Raw genomic sequence first — 14451 nt, forward strand, 5'->3', positions numbered from 1 at the left:
AGATGTATTTCTTCTTTGAATACTAATGTGGATGAACCGAAATCAATAGAAGGGGCACTAGTTATGAATGATGCAGGATCCTGGAAGATTGCTATGGAAGAAGAAATGGAAGCTTTGAAAAAGAATGATACATGGGATCTTGTACCATTACCTGAAGGAATAAATCTTGTTGGTTGAAATGGGTGTTCAAGAAAAAGATTGATTCAAATGGAAGCATTGAGAAGTATAAAGCAAGGTTGGTTGCAAAAGGCTACTCTTAGATTGAAGGTATTGATTATGGTGAGATATTTTCTCTTGTTGCCAAAATGGCATCCATTAGATTTTTTCTTTCTATTGTTGCTGCTTATGATTTAGAGGTTGAGCAAATGGATGTCAAAACTGCTTTCCTTCATGGTGATTTGGAGGAGGATATTTATATGACATAGCCGAAGCACTATGTGGTGAAAGGTAAAAGTAATTTGGTTTGTAAATTAAAGAAATCCATGTATGGCCTCAAACAGAGCCATAGGATGTGGTACCATAAATTTGATACATATGTGTTGAGTTTGGGATTTGAGTGTTCTAAATTAGATCACTGTATTTATTATAAATCTGATGGTGATCATTGTTGGCATTTGCATGAAGATTGCATTAATGATATGTTATGTTGTCATTGATGTCAATTAAATCGATAATGATATTGTTGATATTGTTGATATTGTTGTAATATTATTACTGTAACCGGTAGGAAGAATTTGTGGAGTGAACCAATAACTGGTGTAAACTTTATCTATTGATGTAACTGATAAACTCTACCTGTTGTTTTTTATAAACCCTAACCAATGAATTGGTTATATTGGTTTATGATCTGATGATGAGCGGTAATGACACACATGATTATTGTATAAAGAAAATTCCAAGAGATTTTGGCAAGTTGTTGTAATGGTTTTTGTCTAGGGAATGAGCAAATGTATTGCATCTAATGCAAAGCACATGATGAGTTACTAAGTTCGATGAAGCGATGATCAAGGAGAGATCAAGGTTTTCTTGATTGATGTACAGATATTGCTATGTAATCCAACAGTCATACTTGAACTGATTTGTTTGTAATCTCTAGGGGAGTTAGGTTTTTGTTGTGTTCCTGACTTGCTTGATTTGTATTTAAGGTCGATGAAGTTGTTTAGTTTTATAGAGTTGGCAAAAGAGAGACATAGTTCAGTTGAGTGTGTGGTTGCCGAACTGGATGATGTATCTGCAGTTTGAGTAAAGGCAGATAGGAGCATGAGATGGATCTGATCAAGCAAGTGTAGTGCTATTCAGATAGATCAACAAACTCCTGATGTTTTCTAACAATTATAATGGAATTGAAATCCCCTAACTGGGTAAGCTCTATCAAGCTTGGTGCTATTCAAATCCTCTAACAAGGTGGTCCATTAGATTGGATTTTAAAATCCTCTTCCAAGGTTACTCCTTACAAGGTATTCCTTCTAACAAGGCATTTGTATTCAATCCCTTAACCAGGTGATTCCTAACAGGATAAGTTCTTAACAAGACTTTTTGTAAAGCTTTAACATCCTAGGCTCCTAACAGGGCGAACTTCAGAAGAGTTCACATAGTTATCTTGTGAGTCTCATCTCACCGTGGTTTTTACCTATTTTGGTTTCCACATCAAAAATATTTGTGTCAACTGGTGAATGTTTTGTGGTTATGTTTTCATGGTTGATTTACTTAACTACTTAACTATTTTTGATAAGTCATGATAATCGGAAGCTTTGAGATATGAAGAAGTTGTTTATTGTTAATTTGTTGTAACAGTCAACCGGTTTATCTTATGAGTTTTTATCTTGACAGATTTATTATTCTAAGTTTACGTTGAGAGACTGATTTTTGAAATTGGTGAAGTTTATTATCAGTTTTTTTATCTACTGATTCACCCCCACCCCCCTCTCAGTAGTTGACCGGATACTTATTCTTTCATCATACTATCAATTGGTATCAAAGCATATCAGGTCCTTTAAGGTCTAAGCCTAACAACTTGAGGTAAAGATCTATTGATCATGATGAAGAAGGAAGGTATGAAGTTTAATAGAGAGAACTACAGGATATGGAGTGGCAGAATGAAAATTTATATCAAGAGTCTGGGTAGTTAGTATTGGGAACATGTCGATACTAAGTATGTTGCACCTACTGGGATGTTGATTGATGATGAGAAGAAAGAGAAACAAGAAAATCATCAAGCATTGGAAGCTATTATCAGTTCTTTGTCTGATGCAGAGTATGTAGATGTTCATGGTCTTGAAATTGCATATGAGGTATGGAAAAAACTTGAAGATATTTATAGCGGTGATGAACATGTTAAGATTGCTAAAGAAGAGAGTCTAAGAGGAAAATTTGATGACATGCGGATGGTTGAAGGTGAGAATATCCAGCAGTATGGTCAAAGGATAAAAGAGATAGTTGGTGAAATTAAAAGTGAAGGAGTTAAAGTGGAAGATTCCACAATGATCAGTAAGGTACTGAGAACCCTACTATTGGCCTACGCTATCCGAGTTGCAGCTATTCAAGAGTTGAAGTCCATTGACAAAACTAAGGTAACTCTTGACTCCATTATTGGCAAGCTTACTACTTTTGAATTAAATGGTTATGATGGTAGTATATAGAAATATAAGTTTGCATTTAGAGCTTTTGTTTCTAACCCATCTATGAGGAAAAGTAGAGATGCCAATCATAATTATGAATCCAGATCCAATAGAGAAGCTGATGAAAAAGATAGTTTAGTTTTGTTGGCCAAGCAGTTGCCTAGAGGTACAGGTAAATATATAGGTAAATTACCTTTGAAATGTTTTGCATGCAACAAGATTGGACACATTGCTGCTAAATGTCCTAATGGTGATAATGAGGACAAACGAGAGAAATTCAAGAAGTACAAGGGTAAAGGCAAAAGAGATTGTCTTATTGTTGTTGATGGTGGTACCACTGATGAGGAATATGATGGTGATGCTAATGAAGACATTGTGTTTGTAGCCATTAAAGAAGAGATGTTAGACCAGAAGGCATTAGTATCTAGGATGGATAACTCTGATTATTGGATCATTGATAGGGGTTGTTCACATCACATGACCGGTGATCGAAGAAAATTTCTTTCTCTTAAGGAATTTGATGGCGGAGTTGTAAGATATTTCAACGACTCACCCTACATGGTTAAAGGTAAGGGAAATATTTCTCTTAATGGAAAGAGTAGTGTAGATGATGTCTACTGGGTTGAAGGTTTAAAGAATAATCTTTTGAATGTGGCACAACTCAATGATAGAGGATACCCATTGGAGTTTAACAATGGTATGTGAAAAATCTATGACAATAAAGGTGAACTGATTGCAACCGAGAAGCAAAATAAAGGTCACATGTTTCAGCTTAATCCTAAAGTCAACAATTGTTTAATTGCAAAGATAGATGATAGTTGGCTTTGGCATAGGAGATTTTATTATATAAACTTTGATAACATTGTTAAAGTGAGTAAGTGCAAGATAGTGAGATGTTTGCCTCAATTAGACAAACTGGTTAATGCTTTGTGCAAATAATGTCAGTTGGGAAAGATTGATGAATACTAAGAGGTGGGGGCGGGGGGGTGAATTAGTATGCCAAAAATCTTTGTACTTAAACACTTTACTAGTCTAGCAGTAAACCGGTGAAACAGTTTAGCAAACAAACCGGTTAGCACACATGCAAACCAAATAGAAAATAATGCATTCACCCACATAAGCACAAACACTATAACACAAGAGGTTTTGAGGTGGAAACCCAAATGGGAAAAAGCACAGTGAGATGAAACTCACAAGTAACTATCTGTAGAATAGGAACCAGACCGGTTAAGGTCAGATCGGTTAAGGTCATACAATGTTCTTTACCAGAATAGATCCTGTTAGGAATCTCAATCTCTGTTAGGAAATAAGTCCGATTAAAGACTACCTTTCTAGAGGATTTTAGATTCACAGATGTGAACCACCTTGTTAGAGGATTTACAAAAGGCTTTTTAGGCCTACCCGGTTAAGGGCTTCAGACTTGCCGAAGATGTGAGTAATCAACAAGTGAGTGATCTAGCAAATAGCACAGATTGCTTGGTTAGATCCTTGATAGCTCATTCCTAATGCATTCCAGCATTACTTCAGTCTTCAACACATTCACACTCTACTTTCTCTCACAGACCTAAACTTCTCTTCTATGTTCGCACTTACAAAAACTCTCCAACCACCTTAAACCCTAGCAACAACTTAAAACCCTAGACATGATGTCCTTATAAAAGAATCTGATTTCATGTCAGTCCAATAGGATTACAATACAATTTCCTAGGTTCAATGCATCTAGACATATTCTGTAAGATGACACAAAAAGAACTATCAAAGTGTCGGTACCGCAAAACAATCGGTGGATGGTAACTCATCACAAAATGTCGGTTGGTAACTCATCACAAAGTATTACCAGTTCAAAGAAAATATCGGTTTAAGCAAAATACCGATTGCCGGTTTGACAAAATGAAAACTGGAAAATATGAGTTGTGCCGCTTCGTTCCTTCATATTGCTTGAGATCCTCAAACCGCTTGGGGTCTTCATACCGCTTCAGATCGGTAAACACTTTCTGCAAAACACAGATAGTCTAAAGACTATAATACATCATACTGGTTGGAACAAATATCGGTTGAGCTTTAACTCATACATACAAAAGTGATCTCAAATCAAGTGTGTGTCCATCAATGACAATCACAACATCAATCATCAAAAAATGCCAACAATCTCCCACTTTGGCATTGATGGCAACACTTAGGAAAATTTTGACATCTAAGCGTTTTACAATAAAGAATATGCCATAATCAAAATTACTCCCCCTAAGCATATACACTATCCCTATTTTTTCAAAAAATGCAATGTATACTACTCCTTAACAGAAATAACATGAAAGTATACATCAAAACATCAAAATTTATATACTTCTCCCCCTTTGCCAACAATGACAAAAAAAAATATTGCAGACTAACCCCTATTTTATTGGTATTAAAAGAATAAGTGTTTATGACAGTAAAGAGTAAAACTTGTCAAAAATTGATTTAAAGTCCTAAAAAAATTGCTTCATGGATAAGGACCATGAGTCAAGTAGGGATGTAGCCACCTCTTTCTCTGTCTGCATCTCGGAGACCTATTCTTTCATGGCATCTATCGTGCTCATCTCTTGAGTGACCATTAGGGCATTAAGATTTAGATAGTATTTCTAGAGAATTTGTAGTCTTGGCAGTAGGACTAGTTGAAGTTCCTACAAATTTCGTGTCTGGTTGCTTATCTCTGCCTCTAGTCTTGTAGTTTCGCCATATGTGGAGAAGGAGTCATAGGGCATCTTGAAGGTGCTAATAAATGACTGCATATTAGATTGCAGTTTGTCCTTCTGAGTGAGCACATCATCACAGAATAACTGAGGTTGGAAAATCTCACTGAGTAGTAGATTGCCCTCATCCATTGCATGTCTAATGTCCTTCTGTGCCTTCTGAAGATCAGATCGGAGCTCTGTTAATTTTCTCACCAAGGCAGTGTGAGCCTTTTGATGTTCCTTCTTGGCATTTGCTTCTGCGACCTCTTCCAGGCTTTACACCTGGTCTTCTACAACTATACATAGAAGCTTCAATTGTGCAAGTGAGGAATCGGTACTGGGAAGGTTCGTACCAGGTATCAAACCATTAAGAGTGTCCACCGCAGCTTGGATAACATCTTCCTCCTTTTTCCTCCTTAGAGCATCCAATTGCTCTTGAGCAAGCTTAATGCTCTGTAGTAGCTCCGATTCATTTGCAGACTGTAGGTCAATAGGACTGGTAATGTCAGCCGGTTTAGCCTGACTACCGGTTGCCATTGGAGTCTCCACCCGTGTGCTCTTTTCCGCTACTTCCTTGTCCTTGGCTTTTTGCTTATCTTCTTGAGCCTTCCTCTGCTCCTCTTCTTCTTTCTTTCTTTTCTCTTCTTCTTGTCTCTTCTCTTCATCTTTTCACTTCTTCTCTTCTTCATCCTTCTTCTTCTCCTCTTCCTTCTTCCTCTTCTCCTCTTCCTATTTCTCCTCTTCCTCTTTCTACTTCTCCTCTTCTTTCTTTTCCTCTTCCTTCTTCCTCTTCTCCTCTTCCTCTTGTTTCTTATTTTCTTCTTCTTTTCTCTTATTCTCCTCTTCTTTTCTCTTGTCCTCTTCCTCTTTCTTCTTTTCCTCTTTTTTTCTCTTGTCCTCTTCCTCTTTCTTCTTTTTCTCTTCTTTTCTCTTATCCTCTTCCTTTTTCCTCTTTTCCTCTTCCTTTCTCTTATCCTCTTCATCTGCCTGTTTCTTCTTTTTTGCTCCCTATTGCTTCTTTTCTTCTTCTTCCTACTTCTCCTATCTTGTTCCTTCTAATGGTGTGCCCTGAGTAACATTTTCACCATCTAAGGCATCAACATCAATGGGGTCCATTTGGTCCGTGACCAGTTCTTCTTCACTATTATACACCTCATCTAGTTTTCCAGTTTCCGATTCTTGCTCAGCTTTCCTATTGGCTTCATCCACTTGATGCATCTTAAGAGCTTCTTGAGCATGAGTATGTGTATCTTTGATCACTTCATGAACCTTTCCTTCCAGTAACAGGAGTCTTCTTCTTCTCATGAAGAAGAGGCCTTTGTATTTATTCATAACTTTGAAAAGTTCTTAATTTGATACATCAGGAAAATGTTGAGCAAATATTTCCTCCCTCATTTCCTATTCCTTTTCTATGGCAATGTGCCATTTACTATCTAGATAATTATACAAAGAATTTGGTGTCTCGGATCTAATTTCTGAAGGCGATCGGTCATTAACACACAAATACTTAATGATTTCCTGTTCAACTTCTTCCTTTTCTTCATCATTGAAGCCGTCAAAACAATCAATTAAATCATTCAACACTTTTCTCCTAATATTCTTTATAGTTCTTTGACAATGTGTCAAAGGTTTGTAAGAAGAAATATCAATATTTACCGGTGCAGATGATGCCGGTTCATTCTTTGTCTTTTTCTTCGTTTGCCTAGCCTTCTTAGGCAGTTCTTCTAACATAGTTTCTTCTGAGTCAGGTGTATTTCTTCTTGTCTTCCGCTTAAAGACTTTTGCAGATGCCGCTTCCAGTTTCTTCTTAGCTGGTGACCACTTGGTCACTTTGGGACTGGCTGTAGTAACCAGTGTCGATGCTGAAGGCACTGCCTTTCCTTTCTTTTCTAAGGGTTCAGCAACTAGTGTAACCCTTTCCAAAAAGGTGCCAGTTCTCTTTGCCTTAGGATCAAGGGGTGAGGTGATTAGGGTAGAAGCATACCCGTCCAACATATCATTCATTACCTCATAGCCCATAGGCTCTACTTCTTCTTGTCTGGGCTCAACAACCTCCATTATGCATTCATCCACTTTGATGGTGAAGCAGATGTCTTCCTCATACTTTTTGACTAAATCACCAGATATTCTTATCCTTTGGATCATCTTGCATCTAAACTCATCAAAGTATTTGTTCAGTGCTTTCGGATAGCTGGTTCCAACCACTTGTAGACTTTCCTTGATTTGTTTTGTTATCGGTTGGTCGACAGACCACTGAATGTCACCTATTCCTGGAAAGTAGCCTTGGAAGTAAAAGAACAAACCAACCAGTAGTTGTTCGAACTTAAATCTCAGTACATTGTCCTGTTTGATTGACTTAAGATTCAACATAAGTTGTCTTTACATACAAGTGCATAGATCAAACGATGCATCTTCCTTGATCATCATGTAAGCAGCATTTACTGCTGCAGTCAAGATAGAATTAATTCTGTTAGTAGAGAACGTCCGGTAACCTATCACCATGCAGGCATACTTGACCAGATCATCCTTGATTGAGTTGATGGTCATTCCACATGAGTCGCTCACTGAACCGGTGAGCTTGGACATTTCAATCTTGTTGACCTTCCTTAGGGCTGGCACTTCCCTTGTGTTATAGAAACTGGTGACAACATGAATCGCTTCAGGTGTGATATCATGCATCTGCTCTAGGTACATCTTATCACCATGTACCCTGCTTAGAATAATGTGGATGTGATCATCCAAAAATTCTTCAAGAAAACAAACTGCATTTTGAAGTTTCTTCTTTTCCAGAATGCTGAATTTTGGTTTAATCTTCTTATCCTTTCCGCAAAATAAGCTCAGCTGGGAATGTATTACAAGAGACCCTAGGTCTTTGATTTTGCAGTCTATAATCGGAAATGACTTCTTCTACTATAACACCAGTAGGTACTTGAGATAGGGCATTGTATTTCGACTTTCATTGAATGAAGTCCATAGAATCAATAGTTGCACTAGAGCTATCATGAGATGTGCAAGCCATGATAAATGGAGAATTATGAAAAATACCTTCGCCAATCAAAATTTAGGGCTTCATAGTTTGAACTTCTCCACACACTCCTTCGGTTGCAGGGATACTGCTTTGCGTTCTACACTCCTCCAATAGATGTTTGTCTCAGATTCTTCTTCTGGATTTTGATAAATTCTTTGAATCGCAATGTAAATCACTTTTCTTTGCTCTGCACTTGAAAAACTTCTTCGCTCGAAAAATGATAAGTGAGAAATGATTTGAAAATTCCTTTTAAATAGGTTCTCCACCTACCATAATAAATGCTCCAATATTAGGGCATAAACCCTAATTTGCCTTTTATCATTTACGGACTTCTGCCAACTGACAGGTATCTCATACCGGTTAAGGTCTTTTACCGATGTAAATCGAGGGTTCGAAGTATTTCACCGTTTTCTCCCCCTAAGATTTTTTGATGCTTAGTTTTTTGGTTCCATGGGTTCCACACTAGGTGCAGAAACCGGTTCTTCTTGCAACACTCCTGGTTTCTTTTTCCAGGTTTTGTTCATATCCGCTTGAATAGTTTCAATATCAATCTTTCCTTCCGGAGTGACCGGTATGTCATCCGATATGTTCTTTCTTGTTCTGTAGAATCTGGCAATGTGACCCGGTTTGTTGCAATGATAGCAGACCGTTCCAGGTGCTCTCCAAGGTCCATTATTCATGCTACCATTCTTCCTCCTGTATGTTGCGGCAGTGTGACCATGACAATGACAGATCAAACAGTTTGCTCTCCATCCAGTTGCCACTTGATAGCCACCGCTTCCTGACTGATGATTAAAGGTATTAAACCGGTTGGGATTTTGGTTCACAAAAGGTTCTGGACCAACTCCTTGAGTCCTTTGAGGTTATCTTCTAGTGTTGTTCATAACAGACCTGCATTCAGATGCTCTATGCCCAAACTTGTTGCATGCATAACAATTACCATTGAACTTATTGGATCTAGGTACATTGTTTATAAAGTAAGAAAAATTATTGTAGGCTTTTCTCCTACATACATTAGCAGTATGTCCTTCTTTAAGATAGTTAAAGAAAACAGGTTTGAACTTTTGCTTACCTTTACCTTTGAATGTCGGTTGCTTCTTTGATGCTTCAGCATTTGTACCAGAGGTCTCACCTTGCTCATGACCGGAGTAACCAAGTCCATCAGTATTCTTGACAGGTTTGGTCGATTCAAGCTTTTACTCTAGCTTAACAGTACTCTTGTTGAACTTAGTAAGTAATTTCCTTTGACTCAGAGAGTTCTTTGGAAATAGCAGCATTTGTTTCCATCAAGTTTGCATTCTTGGAGATGACTATGTTCAGTTCTCCTTGCATGTCTTCCTTTTCCACTTTTCTTGCATGGAGTTGAGTGGTTAGGGTATTGATTTCTTGCTTCAGCTTGGAGATTTCATGGTCTTTGTCTTTTACCAGATCTTCAGCTTTCCTCCGGTTCTCAAGCTCTTGGCACATTCGAATAGTCATTCCTTCCAACTCCTTTCTTAGGTTGGAATTGGATTCATTCAACTTTTCTACTTCTTAAATCAAGGCTTCCATGTCTGCTTCATCAAAAGAACTATTTTCAGATAGCTCCATCAGTTTTTCAGCATGTTCTCTCCTTTTTACCTGAGACACCTTATATTTGACCATAAGATCATCATAGGCTTCCTCAGACCGAGTGAGCCGATGAGTAAGTTCCCTCATAGTGTATTCCCCCATATCTCTTTCCAAGTGGTTAGACTTATAGAAAAGTTGGCTCTAATGCCAATTGATGAATACTAAAGGGGGGGGGTGAATTAGTATGCCAAAAATCTCTGTACTTAAACACTTTACTAGTCTAGCAGTAAACCAATAAAATAGTTTAGCAAACAAACTAGTTAGGACATATGCAAACCAAATAGAAAATAATGCATTCACCCACAGAAGCACAAACACCATAACACAAGAGGTTTTGACATGGAAACCCAAATGGGAAAAACAACGGTGGGATGAAACTCACAAGTAACTATCTGCAGAATAGGAACCAGACTGGTTAAGGTCATACAATGTTCTTTACCAGAATAGATCCTGTTAGGAATCTCAATCTCTGTTAGGAGATAAGTCTGATTAAAGACTACCTTTCTAGAGGATTTTAGATTCACAGATGTGAACCACCTTGTTACAGGATTTACAAAAGGTTTTTTGGGCCTACCCGATTAAGGGCTTCAAACTTGTCGAAGATGTGAGTAATCAACAAGTGAGTGATCTAGCAAATAGCATAGATTGCTTGGTTAGATCCTTGATAGCTCATTCCTAATGCATTCCAGCATTACTTCAGTCTTCAACACATTCACACTCTACTTTCTCTCATAGACCCGAACTTCTCTTCTATGTTCGCACTTACAAAAACTCTCCAACCACCTTAAACCCTAGCAACAACTTAAAACCCTAGACATGATGTCCTTATAAAGGAATCTAATTTCATGTTGGTCCAATAGGATTATAATACAATTTCCTAGGTTCAATGCATCTAGACATATTCTGTAACACGACACAAAAAGCACCATCAAAGTGTCGGTACCGCAAAACAATCGGTGGATGGTAACTCATCACAAAATGCCGGTTGGTAACTCATCACAGAGTATTACTGGTTCAAAGAAAATATCAGGTTAAGCAAAATACCGGTTGGCGGTTTGACAAAATGAAAACTAGGAAATATGAGTTGTGCCACTTCGTTCCTTCGTACCACTTGAGATCGTCGAACCACTTGGGGTCTTCATACCGCTTCAGATCGGTAAACACTTTATGCAAAACACTGATAGTCTAAAGACTATAATACATCATATCAGTTGGAACAAATACCGGTTGAGCTTTAAATCATATTTACAAAAAGTGATCTCAAATCAAGTGTGTCCATCAATGACAATCACATCATCAATCATCAAAAAATGCCAACAAAGATGACATCCTCAACTTTCAAGAGCAAATATTTTTCAGTAGAACATTTGTTAGATTTGGTTCATACATATCTTTGTGGATCAATAAGAACAAAAAATATTCAAGGTGACAGCAATTTTATGATCTTCACTGATGATTGCTCAAGGATGATGTGGGTTACATTCTTGAAGGATATGTCTGAAGCTTTTGGTAAGTTCAAGGCATTCAAGGCCTTATCTGAGAAAGAGAGCGGTAAGAATATAAAGTGTCTGAGGATAGATCGGGGTGGTGAATTAAATTCTGAGGAATTTACTAGGTATTGTGAAGAAAATGGTATCAAATGGAATCTTTCTGCACCAAGGACACCACATCAAAATGGTATCGCAGAGAGAAACAACCGATCAATTATTGAAGCTACTAGGATGATGTTGAAGGAGGTGTAGCGAAAACCTTATGGAGAGAAGTTGTCAACACAACTATCTACACTATGAACCAGATTCTAGTAAAGAGAGGTAAGGACAAGACTCCTTATGAATATTGGTATGGTAGATCACCTGATGTTAGTTATTTTAGAATATTTGAAAGAAAATTTTTTATTAAGAGAGGTAATTATATTAGCAAATTTGAGGATAAAAGTGATGAAGGTATATTTTTTGGCTCTTCCACCAAGAGTAAGGCAAGTGTTTTAACAACCAAACACAAAGAATTATTGAGAGTGTTGATGTTAGAGTGGATGAAAATCCTAAAGTCTCAGAGGAAACCAGTTTAGAGAAAAAGGATGAAGATCCTTGCATTTTGTTTTTGGAACTAGAAACTGTGAAATATTAAACCGGCAAAGCAAATATTGACGTACCAGTTCGACCAAAATAGATAAATTCAGAAGAAGATGATGATAATGAAGAAGCTGAGCCTGGAGATAATTATTATGTTATTCCAAGATATGTGAGACTGAATCACAATCCTGAATAGATTATTAGGGATAAGGATGCTGGAGTACTAACCAGAAGAAGAATCAGAGAGAATTCTTGCATGATCTCCACTATTGAACCAAGAACTGCTAAGGAAGCATTTGGTGATGATTTTTAGGTTAAAGCTATGGAGGAGGAATTAGATCAAATTGAGAAGAACAACACATGGACCCTAGTACCTTGACTGGTAAATAAAAATATGATAGGTACTAAGTGGGTTTTCAGGAACAAGTTGAATGAAGATGGTGTTGTAGTTTGCAACAAAGCTAGGTTGGTATGCAAAGGTTATGCACAAGAGGAAGGAGAAGACTATGGTGAGACTTTTCCACTCGTGGAAAGACTAGAAGGTGACAAAACTTTATTTGCATTTGCAGCACACAAGAAATTCAAGGTATACTAGATGGATGTTAAGTTTGCATTTTTTAATGGGATACTAGAAGAAGTATACATTGAGCAACCAGATGGTTATGCTCTGACTGATAAGAAAGACATGGTATGCAGATTGCATAAAGCTTTATATGGATTAAAGAAGGCACCAAGAGCATGGTATGAAAGGCTTCATACACATCTGATGAAGATAGGCTTTCTAAGATCCAATGATGATAGTAACATATATCTCAAATATGAAGGAGATAAAATACTAGTCAGCGAAGTATTTGTTGATGATATCATATTTGGAGGTAATGATGACATGAGCAACAATTTTGCAGATGAAATGAAAAATGAGTTTGAAATGTCTTTAGTTGGAGAAATAAAAATTTCATAGGCTTGCAAATACAGCAAATGAAGAATGGTATTTTTGTCACAGTCTAAGTATGTGAAAGAGGTCTTGAAGACATTTGGCATGAGTGACTATAAAATAGTTGGGACACCTATGGTTACAGGTTGTAAGTTGCCTAAGGAAGATGAGTCCAAATCTATTGATGAGAAGGAATACAGGTCAATGATTGGAAAATTGTACTATGTTGTTCACAGCAGACCGGACATAGCTCATGCAGTTGGCATAGTTGCTAGATTCCAGAAGAATCCTAAGGAAACACATCTGATAGCAACCAAAAGAATTTTTAGATACTTGAAAGCTACTTTTGATTATGGGTTATGGTATCCATATGGAGGAAATTTTGACTTGAAGGTGTACACATATGCATATTGGGTAGGAAATGTTGATGATCGGAAAAGCACAACCGGTGGAGCATTTTTTCTTGGAGGAAGACTTGTTTCATGGAGTAGTAAGAAGAAGAGTTGTACTTCACAATCTACTATTGAAGCTGAGTATGTTGTAGCTTACATGAATTGCACACAGGCTATATGGATGAGGCACATTTTGGAAGGTTTTAAGATGAAGATTTCAGAACCTATAAAGATTTTATGTGATAATACAAGTGCCATAAATATTTCCAGGAACCCTTTTTTGCATGCACGAACCAAGCATATTGAATTGAAGTATCATTTCTTGAGGGAAAAAGTTCAGAGTAAAGATATGATCTTGGAGCATGTTTCTACCAAGGAGCAACTTGCAGATATTTTTACTAAACCTCTACCTAGGACTACTTTTGAGTATCTTAGAAGTCAGTTAGGGGTTGTCCCTCTTCATGAAGTCAGTTAAGTATGATGTATATTAGATCATTCTCGGAGCTACTTGAAGAATTTTACAGAAGGATTGGCGTAGAAGTGGATTTATTCCATAGGGGGAGCATCAAGTTGCAGAATGTTGATGATGCACAGTGAAATTTGACATTACATGTTTTACTTTCAATTTGGCATTGTTGTCAAAGGGGGAAAAAAATTATGTGATTATGGGAAGGAGAACCAACAACAAGCTGAAGACATGGAGAGCATGGTGAATACTTGGTAATGTAAACTAGGATTCCTATTCACAATCATGCAGCAATCACTGGTGTTGATATTTGTATTGCCATCAATGCCAAAGGGGGAGATTGTTGGCATTTGCATGAATATTGCATTAATGATATGTTATGTTGTCATTGATGTCAATTAAACTTGTAATGATATTGTTGTAATATTGTTACTGTAACCAGCAGGAAGAATTTGTGAAGTGAATCGATAACCGGTGTAAACTTTATCTATTGATGTAACCGGTAAACCCTACCTGTTGTTTTTGATAAACCCTAACTGATTAAGTTTGGTGAATTGGTTATATTGGTTTATGATCTGATGATGAGTGGTAATGACACACATGATTATTGTATGAA

This window comes from Cryptomeria japonica, chromosome 1, assembly GCF_030272615.1.
Source record: "Cryptomeria japonica chromosome 1, Sugi_1.0, whole genome shotgun sequence".
Taxonomy (NCBI): domain Eukaryota; kingdom Viridiplantae; phylum Streptophyta; class Pinopsida; order Cupressales; family Cupressaceae; genus Cryptomeria; species Cryptomeria japonica.